The sequence below is a fragment of the Natator depressus genome, chromosome 1 (assembly GCF_965152275.1).
Source record: "Natator depressus isolate rNatDep1 chromosome 1, rNatDep2.hap1, whole genome shotgun sequence".
Classification (NCBI taxonomy): Eukaryota; Metazoa; Chordata; order Testudines; family Cheloniidae; genus Natator; species Natator depressus.
Genome location: NC_134234.1, coordinates 186799835 through 186812270, shown reverse-complemented (window position 1 = coordinate 186812270; position 12436 = coordinate 186799835).

The window sequence follows — 12436 nt, the reverse complement described above, 5'->3', positions numbered from 1 at the left end:
CTTACATAGCATTATAATCCCATATCGCCTTACATTTTTAGCACTAGAAGGTTTGAATTACGAAACTGGATTCCAGATACCATATTTATGTCAGAGGAATTGCTTCTGCATTATATGTATAATTTCATTCTGTCCTCCTCATTTTAGTCAATGTAGAATGAGACTTTTTAAAAGCAATTCAGTACATGCCCTTTTCTAGCAATACAGTCTCCTTTTTACAAAAGAGGTCAGTTTCCCTCAGAGAGGAAAAATGGTCCTATGGCTCAGACAGTGCACTGGAACTTTGGAAATCTGGGTCCAATTCTCGGTTCTACCACAGAATTCCTGTGTGACATAGGGAAAGTCATTACATTTCTCTATGCCTCAGTTCCCATCTATGAAATTAAGATAGTACTTCCTTTCTCCTATCCTTAATCTGTTTGATCTATTTTGATTATAAACTTTTGGGGGCAGCTACTGTATGTGCATCTACCACAACGGAGCCCTGACCTTGATAGAGGTTACTAGCTGTTACTGTAATTCAGCCTACTCCTATTAGTACTAGTAGTGTGCCCACTCTTTTTATTTTTTTTTTCACATTGACTTAGTCAAGCAGGGTTGAAAGCCCTTGTAAGCTAAAAGAGTTTGAATTCTGCAGTCTCCTCAGCAGTGAACACTGATCCATGGTTCATTACTATAACGTGTTGTCATATTTGCATACATAATACTTCTAATAGGCATTCACTCAGCATTTTATAATGGCTTTTTATGACAAGAGATGGATCTGATTGTACACTTTCACATGTTAGACATAGCTGGAGGCATACAACATTGTGGAGAAGCACTGTCAAAGTGCTACGCTGGCATTTAATACCTCAATATAAGTTACTTATCAGCACATGGGGCTATGTCATAACATCAATGTTTAAACAGAAGTCCCCATTGAAACCAATGAGTTCTGCACAAAAAATTGATGGCACAATATAGGCCATAATTTTTTAATTCAACTGCTTTAAAATATTAATGAATTGATACTCACCATTTAAGATAGCACAGAATACATTGTTTTCCCCACATAATTTGATATAAGTTGTTTTACTAACAATTTATTAAAAACAGAAAGCTATTATATTTTTTAATCATTAACACACAGGAGCTTTTCTTATATAAAAAACAAATCTTATTCATAACCTGCGTTTATTTTACATTTTATAAAAGATCCGTTTGTGTTTTTTGTCAATCTTATCCATGTATTTATTTTGTTCAAACTCGAACAATGGTAATCAGATGTTATAAAATCTGCTCAATCCTTCTGTCAAGTGGTTTCACTTTTTCCAGAGAACAGATTTCCCATACTTCATTTCTCCATGTCATTCGGAGCTATCAAACATATGGCTGCTATTGTTTTTTTGACCTAGGACTATACCTAAACCTTTTGTTACGTTCATCAAGTATGCAGTGTAAAACCTCGTTTGAGTTTACATAGTGACGCTTATGAACACTTTAGAGAATAGCTAGTTTCCTTACAGTTTATATCAACTGTTCAAAACATGAAGCAATACTTATTTCTCCTTGTGAGTCATGATTCTGGGGCATACTACAATTATTTTACCAAGAATAATTAAATCCATGCTGATTAAATTAATCAGTTGTAGAGGAAATACCCAGGAGAGAAGAAAGCTTTACACTGTTAAGATTAAGTTCCTGAATACAAAGGTGATAGAGGCCTTATAATTAATCTATTCTATCTATGGAAGACGGGAAACTTATTAGTTTCACAACTTTTCACTGCGGATATTTAGCACTCTTGTCCCTGATTTATGCAAACCTAAGGCATGATGCTTCATGGTGTTGAGAGATCGAGTGCTCTCAACTCCCATTGACTACAGTTAGAGTTCAAGGCACTCAGCTTTGCAGCATTGAGCCCTAAATGAGGAAGCTTAAATAAATATTACATTAAAACCCGTAGATTAAAGCAACACCATGGTTGCAAAGTCAAGTACTCAAGAGTGAGAAAATGCCAGAATTAAGGTGGCCCATATAACCTTAATTCAGAACCCTTGTCTTTATGCATTATGGTACAATCTTTAATTACTTGATCACATACTATTTTCCCCCCTCACACTCCTGAAGCCCTGGGCTGGAGCAAGTGCAACTATTTTGTGGGGAGACATGCAGAATCCTGTAAGCACATAAGAGCTGAGGGGATGGAACATGCTCAGTAAAGATGGAGTCTTTGGAGAACTGAATTGTGAAACTAACAAATTTATATTGAGAAGGTGTAAACTACAATTTTTCAGAGGCTTGTAACTTGGCCAAATTTTCATGGGGAGGAAGGCACATCCCTGACTCTGGGGTGAGCCCCTGCCAAATTTCAAGTTCCAGCTCCAAAGTATGTAGGTGCTAGAGCTTATCAACAACATGGGTTTGGTGGGGTATTTTTTTAAAACATGGGCAAAATAATGTATTTTCCCTTAACCACATTCTGAGAAATGGCTGAACCTTTCACCTGAAACTTTTCAAAACAATTCAGCCTTAGGCAGAGACTAGATGTGAATAAGTTCAGTCTGAACGGATGAAGTTCAGTGAAGTTAAAAGCAACTGAAAAATGTTTTGTGAGGGGAAATAGTGCATAACCCAAACTATAGACATTGCTGCCTATACTAAAAATTACCCTCCAGTGAAAATATGAACCACACGTTGCAGCTAATTTTAGCTAGGGAGAACCAGAAGTAACAGGATGACCCCATGCTCGCAGAGACAGGTACTATCACATAGTATCATAGAATCATAGAATATCAGGGTTGGAAGGGACCTCAGGAGGTCATCTAGTCCAACCCCCTGCTCAAACCAAGACCAATCCCCAACTAAATCATCCCATTTGGCTGGTGCTGGTTGAAAGTTTTCCATCCAAACTGATTTTCAATAGAAGAGTGTGTCAAAAACCCAGTGAAAATCTCCAGAGAAAATGTCTATTTTCCATAAGTTCTTCAGGTTTTAATTAAAAGTTGGAATTTTTAATGGGGAAAACCCCACACCAAAAAACCATATTTTTGGCTGAGCTCCAGTTATGATATCAAATTTAAGTATTAATTAAATAATTATATCTACAGCGCTACAGTGAATAAGCACTTGAACAGTCGGAGTTGTGTGCGGCACATTAGTTTTTTCCACAAACTATCAAGGTTTGAAATAGAAAACAAAAAAATGTAGCTATAATAAGGTTTGATAATGTTCACATGTCAATTCCTAAACTAAAACCATCCGAAAGTCAGCATCTGTCCAGTGGTATTCGAGATACCCTAGTGTAAGCTGACAGAGTGACTCCGCACATAGTAATACATTTGCAGCAAGCGACGTTTCTCTCTCAGTGGTTAGTATTTGTGGCCCTGATTCAGCAGAGCCCATCAGTGCGACTTAAGCACATGTTTAAGTGTGTTGCTGAATTGAGGCCTAAAACAAGAAAGTGCAATAAGTTAACATAAGCAGAAAGTAAACAGAATATTCTCCATGTTGAGGTTTAACTATGTCCTAAGACCATGCATGTGGAGTCTGACCTTCCTCAGGGATGGACTCAGTATTGCATGCAATTTCTTATATTGTTTTTGCTGATCACGTGTGCAAAGGAAGAGGCAAGCTGAGCTCAGGTTAACCCTTTGCTCATTTAGGTCCACACAGCGTTCTTGCCCTCTGTCATACGCAACCTACAATGTACAATTTTGGGCCCCTCAACCTTGTTTGTGAGGTAACCACAGGATTGGAACACTATAATAAAGGACGCTAAGAAAAGCTGTAGTCCATTGTAGTCTCTATGCTTGACTAGTCTACGTGCAGCAAGTCCAAAAACAGGTTTAATATTCTGACTTGGGAAATGGAAGCACTTGATAGGAGAGATTTAAGGGAATATTTTTCTATAATAAGAAAATGTTAGATTATAATTGGCTAGTTGGAATTACCTTTTATTTTAAAGTGGATTTGTATCTCACACAGCTGCAAAACTCTGAGTCATAACATAACATGTGTGTCTGTATTATTTCCCTGTAGTACTCAGATGAAAAATAAAAAGGAAGCTTAATGATTTTCATGCAATTAGAAGAGACTATGAAATTAAGACTAATGAATGTATGTGTTTATTGCAAACAAGATTGTAGTTAAGGCTATTTATTGTGTACCAAGCTCAGGTAAAACAGAAGCATCTGGTGCTTGGAAAGAAAAGCTGTTTCAGTTGAAAAATCTACTCAGACTTTCAATATTTTGGGTTGAATGTAAAAAAAAAAAATTCACAAAAATTGATAGTTTTTTCTTTTAAATCACTTAAGTTAGGATTTTTAATTGTTTTGGAAGGGGAACACTCAGATTCTCAATCATATAACTCATAATCAACAGCAAAATAAATATAACTAAATGTTGGTGGTAACATACAGACCTTTTTAAGTTTGAATTCATTATTATGATATATGTTTTATATACGATTTTCAAGGTCAAGTGCACAGGTTTTAGAAGGCACAGAGCTAAGGAACAGCTGCTCTGTACATCATACTCCATAGCAAAGCCCCGAGCGTATGCAGTAAATGACTGTGTGGCCTTTATTCCACTGCAGGAGGAGAATGGGGAGCTACCATTGTGAGGGAGCCAGTGGCAGGCTGGCTCATGAGTCAGCCACGCAGCCAGGATGAAGAAATGGGTGCTGGAGAACAGTATAAAAGGGCATACGCTCTACGGAAATCCTATTTGGGTCCATATTCCATACAGCCTCAGACGCCTTGGGGCTACAGCGTTATGTCCCTCTATATGACCCACCACAAAGCAGGCACTTGGTCCATCACCCTACATCATACAGAATGTTTGTAGTCTGTCTTGTACAGGCCCTGGCATTGTTTTTTCCATGGAAGAAGAAGGTATCATCTTTTGTTTGCAAGTTACAAAACTATAGGGAAGAAGGATGGTCTTGAGGTTAAGATGGTGACCTAGTGATTTGGGTTCAGCTCCTGGCTCTGCAGCAGAGTACTTGTGTGACCTTTGACGAGTCACTTGGGACCTAATTCAACAAAATACTCGATACGTGCCTAACACTAAGCACGAATGACTCCATTGACTTCAGTGGGACCACTCACACCCTTAAAGCTAGGCATGAACTTCAAGTGCTTTGCTGAATCAGGGCCTTAATTTGTGCCTCATTTCTCCCCTCTAAAATGGGAACAATACTTCCTTTCTCTCACCTTTGTACAGTCAAATAATAAATGGTATAAGTGTATGCAGAACAGAGTTCTGTCTGATCCTATAAAAAGCTAATCACTAAAAATGGTTTATAAATGGGAAAAGTTGAGATGGGAAAAGTGAGTTTTCCAACATTTTTCAACATGTTGAGAGCCCTAATAACTTTGAAAAATGAAGCTGCATTCTAGGTAAAAAGGAAGAAAAGATCCTTTCCTTTTGAAAGAGTTTCCCATTTTGCCATCTGTCTTCTTTAGACTTCTCTTGGCCAGAAATGTTCAAAAGAATTAATCTAATAAAACCTTGGGGAAAACCCTTCTTGGTGTATTTTTGGCTTTGAAGCCAGGTTCTGGGTGGGATATACTAAGCCAAGTTAGCAAATGATACCTGGAGGTAAATTCTGCTCATTTTCTGTAAACACTGTCATAGCCTTGTTCAGTCATGTGACTTGAGTGGTTAAAGGCCCTGCAGTGACAATTTCACTGTTGCCATATGCTGTAACCATCCTGATTGATCATATGTGATGGATGTGGTGAAGCGTGCATGGACGTGGCCCAGCATACTTTTCAGTTAGGATTTCTGAACAGAAGCCTGCCTCTTTTTTTTTTTTTTAAGTAATTTTCATGAATAGGATGGGGAACCAAAAAACCATCAGGCTTACAGAAGCAGATACAAAGCACTTTGTGGTAATATATTTGCAATAGCTACAATGGCATGGTAACACTGTTAAATTCCCAAAGCCATAAAGCTAGAAATCTACCTCTCAAAGTTCACTCATGTATAGGCTGTGATGTTAATTAATTTCTCAATTTTAGTTTCTCAAACTTAGCGTAACTAGGTTCTATAGAGCTTTGATGTCACATCATGGAACAAACAAAAATACTCACGACAAATTCAATAGTTTGAACGTAGATTGACAATTCACTGGCATTTCTTGGTTCACCAAAGCTAGAATCTGAGACTTTCAGGGAATGCTACAAGACCCATCTCTTCTTCGAGGAAGCTTTCTGCAGTTTATTCTGGAACAGATGCTGGGGACAAGGGACACAATGGAAGTGTATTTTGTTTTATGGCTGTGCAAGTATTTTTAAGGAATATTCTCCATAGGTTGTCAGTGTGTTTATATCCTGCAGATGACAGCTGAGGTTATGCGATAGTTTTGCTTTAAGGCTGGGAAGTCTCTTTGAGAGATTTTTAGCCATGTTTTTGCCCTATTTGATTTAATGACTTTTTAAAAGTGAGCACTTAGATTTATTGCACCTCGGAAGATCTATCAGCCAGATTCTGATACCCTTACACAGACTGAATCACATCTTATCTCGGGGAAGTTCCACTGACTTCAGTAGAACTGCTTATGAAATAATGCGTTCAGTATGAGTAAAGCCATGCAAATCTAGCCTGAATATGTATTCTATAATATTAATTACATTCAAGTCTGCCCCCCCTCATTCCTTGTATATTTAATCATGCCTCACTGAAATTTTAAGGCTATTTTTATGGTGTGCCAAACCTAATACTTAGTGTTGCACTATGATATCTTAGCTCAGTGACCTCTTTCTTCTGAGAAACTCTTTCACATGGAGACTGGCCCAGCTGATCTTCTTCCAGATACTTAAACAGTCATTATAATGATAAGACCTGAAGAAGAGCTCTGTGGAACTTGAAATCTTGTCTCATTAACAGAAGCTGGTCCAGTGAGAGATATTACCTCACCCACAATGGCTCTTTCATATCCTGGGACCCACATAGCTACAACAGTGCATACAACAATTAGAATGACAATCCAATCATTTATAGTGCAACTAGAAGAAGTATTTGTTGACAGTAGATCCACAAGATAGAAAATTAAAGGCATTTTAACGCTGAGAGGAAAAACATGCAGATGTCAAACACAAGGAAAAAGTACAGTATACTGACATGTATGAATAATATAAATGAACACAATTTGGTGATTTGGGTCTTTTTTTGGTTCTGTGAAGCATTTGTGTAATGTCATCAAGTAATCTATTTTATATTTGAAAATACTTCACAGTATAAGCAAAATATGAGCTGTCATAAAAATAAAGGGAAGAGTAACCACCTTTCTGTATACAGTGCTATAAAATCCCTCCTGGCCAGAGGCAAAACCCTTTCACCTGTAAAGGGTTAAGAAGCTAAAATAACCTCGCTGGCACCTGACCAAAATGACCAATGAGGAGACAAGATACTTTCAAATCTGGAGAGGGGGGAAACAAAGGGTCTGTCTGTCTGTGTGATGCTTTTGCCGGGAACAGATCAGGAATGCAGACTCAGAACTTCTGAAAAGTTAGTAAGTAATCTAGCTAGAGATGCTTTATATTTCTTTTTGTTTAATGGCTGGTAAAATATGCTGTGCTGAATGGAATGTATATTCCTGTTCTTGTGTCTTTTTGTAACTTAAGGTTTTGCCTAGAGGGATTCTCTATGTTTTGAATCTGATTACCCTGTAAGGTATTTACCATCCTGATTTTACAGAGGTGATCCTCTTACCTTTTCTTTAATTAAAATTCTTCTTTTAAGAACCTGATTGATTTTTCATTGTTCTTAAGATCCAAGGGTTTGGGTCTGTGTTCACCTATGCAAATTGGTGAGGATTTTTATCCAGCCTTCCCCAGGAAAGGGGGTGTAGGGTTTGGGGGGATATTTTGGGGGAAGACATCTCCAAGTGGGCTCTTTCCCTGTTCTTTGTTTAACACACTTGGTGGTGGCAGCATAGGGTTCAAGGACAAGGCAAGGTTTGTACCTTGAGGAAGTTTTTAACCTAAGATGGTAAGAATAAGCGTAGGGGGTCTTTCATGCAGGTCCCCACACCTGTAGCCTAGAGTTCAGACTGGGGAAGGAACCTTGACATGAGCCTATGGATTATTTTCAAAGCATGCAATTGGTATTTAAGCTATGGAATAGGACACCAAAGTCACTAGTGGGATGACTATTTATATTTGGCCGAATCATAAAGACCAGTTTCAACATTTTTCACGTATATGAATACTAATGGACTCAAATATATTTTAACCAAACCAAAGCCTCCTGTAAAGATTCAAAGGTGTTCCTGTTGAAGTCTGCTGGAGTTTTACTACCAACTTCAACAGGCCTTGGATCAGGACTTCAAAATATTTCATACATATCAGGCCATTTTGGACAAAAGAGATAAACCTTTGATGAAAGATGCCCTTAAACTCCAGCTTTTGAAAAGACTGCAGCAAAGACAAGCAAACTAATATTTCTAGAAAAGAATCTGTTACAGATTGCCAATTTCACAATAAAGGAAAGATGAGGTATTTTTTAAAATAGGCAAATCCGTGCTACCTCTGATTAGTGAAGATAGATCACACCTTCATGCTTGATATATTCAGTTTCTAACACTATAACCAAGAACAACTAACATGCACATCAGAAATACATCTCCTGGATTAAGGAGTGACTAATGAAGTGGAGATCAAGGTGCCCTTTAAAGGCTGGGTTTGGATTACCAGAGGTGGGGGGAAGAGGGGACAGGGCATCCCAGAAGTAATGGTGGGAGGATAGTCCCTGTACAGGAGTCACAGACTGTGGCATTTCCTCCAGGCAGTACTCTGGATTACACACTCCTTTAGGTAATTGTTGATGTAACCTTATCCTGAACTCACATCTAGGCTTGGTTAGCAACTTGGGTTGGAGTTGGGACAGACTTCTCTAGACACAGGAGAGGGTATCGCCTGCTCCTTTAAGACAAGCTGGGCTTACCTCGGCTCATGATCTAGCAGTTACCCCTGAGCCTTGCCCCGGATCTAGACATATAGGAGCAATTAATGATGCCAATTAATGATGCCAGCAAGGTGCAATGGACTATTTAAAGACAGGAGCTCAGCTGAGGGGGATGAGCCAGGAAAGTGGCAGTAGGGAGCTTGCTTACTCACTGGCTGGGAAGGGCCTGAGGTAGGCAGACTGAGGAAGGTTGCAGGGACAGAAAATGATCCTTGTGGCCGGACCTGAAAAGGGGGAAGATTCCAGGGAGAGACTGCAGAGGAGGCAGGACTCTCCTATGGAAAGAAACCCCCAGGAAGCAGAGTAGACTCCTGTGGGAGGGAGTACTGAGATAGGGTTTGTAAATAGTCACAGATGACTTCATTGGCTCAAGGGGGCAGAGGAATTACATAGATATGTTTAGATTTTCACTTGGACCATTCAGTTACCCTAGAAGGAGGTGGACTTTACATGACTTGGCTGGAGGGCTGAGCCATGGAGGCAGATAGCCTTCATGAGCCAAGAATACTAGCAACACTGTGCACAGACACAAGGGGGTGTTCCAAGAGTGAGTGTGCCCCATTGTTGGGCGATTGTGTCAGGACTTTTCAGAGGGAAGTGACTTCTAGAGATGTAATATTTTATTTTCCTTTCTCTGTAACTAAGGTAAGAGGAGCCTTCCTCACCAAGCATTGTACAGTATTCAGATATGCTGTAGTGATGTGGTGATAAGCAATGTAGTGATAAGCAATACTGTATGGGTGTTTCATGCCGACTGCCACCAAAGACAAGAATTCCTCTACCTTTAAGGAAAGGTGTCGAAAGGGAAGGTGTTTTTGGAGTCTAACCCCTGCACTCATTGCCCTGGTCTACACTGGCAGGGGATCCACCTAAGATACGCAAATAGCGTAGCTGAAGTTGATGTATTTAGGTCAACTTACCGTGGCGTCTTCATGGCTCTGAGCCACTCCCCCATCGACTCCGCTTGCTCCTCTCACAGCGGTGGAGTTCCAGAGTCGATGGGAGAGTGCTCAGGGATCAATTTATTGCGTCTAGACTAGACAAGATAAATCAATCCCCGAAAGATCAATCACTACCCACCGATCCAGCAGGTAGTGTAGACCTCTGTCAAATGGGTTATAGAGGTGTTTTCTCCCATTAAGGTGTACTGCAAAGGGCTGAGGCAGGTGAATATAGGGGAGAAGCCTAAGAACCAAGGAGGAGATTTGAACTAGCAGGGATATAGGTGACAGACTCTAATCTAAGAATAAGTTTTCAGACCAACAGGACCCACGGTTATTGCTAGTGCTGGCTGTTCTGGAAGGACACTGGCTGAAAGTTTAATTGACATGAAAATCTTTTGTTATTCACAAATCATCTGTTTGGAAGAGTATTAAAATCAGGAATGGCAGTCACTTTTTCTGACATAATCCAAGCTGGTTATATCAAATGCAGTGAATGGTTTAAATTAATTGAACTACATATCCCATGGGAAACAAAAGGGATGAATTCTTTACATTTGTTTGATAACTGCTTGCCTATTTAGAGAATTGAATATGTATTGTAAGATGTCATGTTTGCTAAAAAGAAAAAAAAAGCTTGTTTACTAAAGTAAATGATCATAGAAGATTAGGGTTGGAAGAGACCTCAGGAGGTCATGTAGTCCAACCCTCTGCTCAAAGCCAACACCAACTAAATCATCCCAGCCAGGGCTTTGTCAAGCCGGACCTTAAAAACCTCTAAGGATGGAGATTCCACCACCTCCCTAGGTAACCCATTCCAGTGCTTCACCACCCTCCTAGTGAAATAGTGTTTCCTAATATCCAACCTAGACCTCCCCCACTGCAACTTGAGACCTTTGCTCCTTGTTCTGTCATCTGCTACCACTGAGAACAGCCGAGCTCCATCCTCTTTGGAACCCCCCTTCAGGTAGTTGAAGGCTGCTATCAAATACCCCATCACCCTTCTCTTCTGCAGACTAAACAAGCCCAGTTCTCTCAGCCTCTCTTTGTAAGTGATGTGTGCCAGCCCCCTAATCATCCTTCATAAATGTGTCATCCGATCCCTTCTGAATAGCTATTTTTAAATTCTAAGAGGGATGATGATGTGCAACACAAAATAAAGCTTGGGCAGGTTAGATATTCTAGGCTCCAGTTTAGCAGACTGCTTTTATTGTAAGCATACGCTTAAGTGCTTTGTTGAATTAGGGATCTGATAGGATGGTTTGTGATCATTCAAACTTCACAAGTCTTCTGGCAAGTAACTAGCCTATAAAAACTTCAACAAAGTTGGCAATTCCCCCTACAACATTAACTGGTGTTCAAATAGCAACTGATCTTACCACTTGTGGGCATCCTTTACAGCTATAAAGGTCCTGATCCTGCAGAAGTTTATGAATGTTCTAAAGAGTAAGTATGTGAGTAATCCTATTGAAGTCAATATACCTCCTTGTTTGCCTGAAATTAAACACATGCATAAGTGTTTAGCCTTGAGCTAATCTCAAAAGAAGGACCAATGCTGTTGTGTCATTAACAGAGTTATGTCAATAAAACCCTAAAATATGTATATATTAGCAAACAAAATACTTAGAGTTCTCAATACTGCACACTAAATTGGAGCTGCTGTGATCAATGCAGTGGCATCGATTTAGTGGGTCTGGTGAAGATGTGATGGAAGAGCGCTCTTCCATCAACTTCAGTACTACATCTGCCCAAGAGGTAGAAGGTAAGATGGCAGGAGAGTAGACACTGAGTTAGGTTGATGTAAGCTATGTCACTCGGATGGGGGTGTGTGATTTTTTTCCCCACGCCCCTGATTGATGTAACTTACATCAACTTAAGCGGCAGTGTAGACCAGGCCTTAGAGTGGCAGTTAATGTTGTGGCAGGGCATACCCCATTCACCCAAAACCTTACAGAATGGAAATAAGAAATTAAGGGGGAATACTTGTTCATTCCTTTCCACCTTCATATTGCTTCCAATAATGCACTCCAATGTTCCATAACGCTTTCACTTCCGTTTCCAGATTTAAAAAAAACCAATACATTCCTCAACTTCAAATTTCCAGCCCAATGCAAAACCTTCATATTGACCTTAGATGCTTTTATACCAATTATACCAACAGATCAGTGCATCCAACAGTCAGATATTCCATTCATTTGAGATGTCGTTCTGTTTTTAACATTGCAGAGGTTGGTCAGCTCCTGTTCAGGTTGTGTTAGAGTTCTGTTTTAACTCTGAGGCACTACTGCTGCGCCATCATTCCCAACTTCACAACTTTTCTATGCATTTGATGGCTCTCACTAAAAGCTACAGAGAAAATATTCTGAGCTATTGCTAATTAGATTTTGTCCAAAAGTAGAAGATTTTTTTTTTCAAAATGTGTTTATTTTTGTTTACGTTTCAAACAGGTCTATTGCTAATGTAGTTGAAAGTGTTCCTGTGCCTCAAATGTCTCAAGTTGCGTAGGGAAAAAATCCATGTGTTCATAGCTCTGTTTTTTT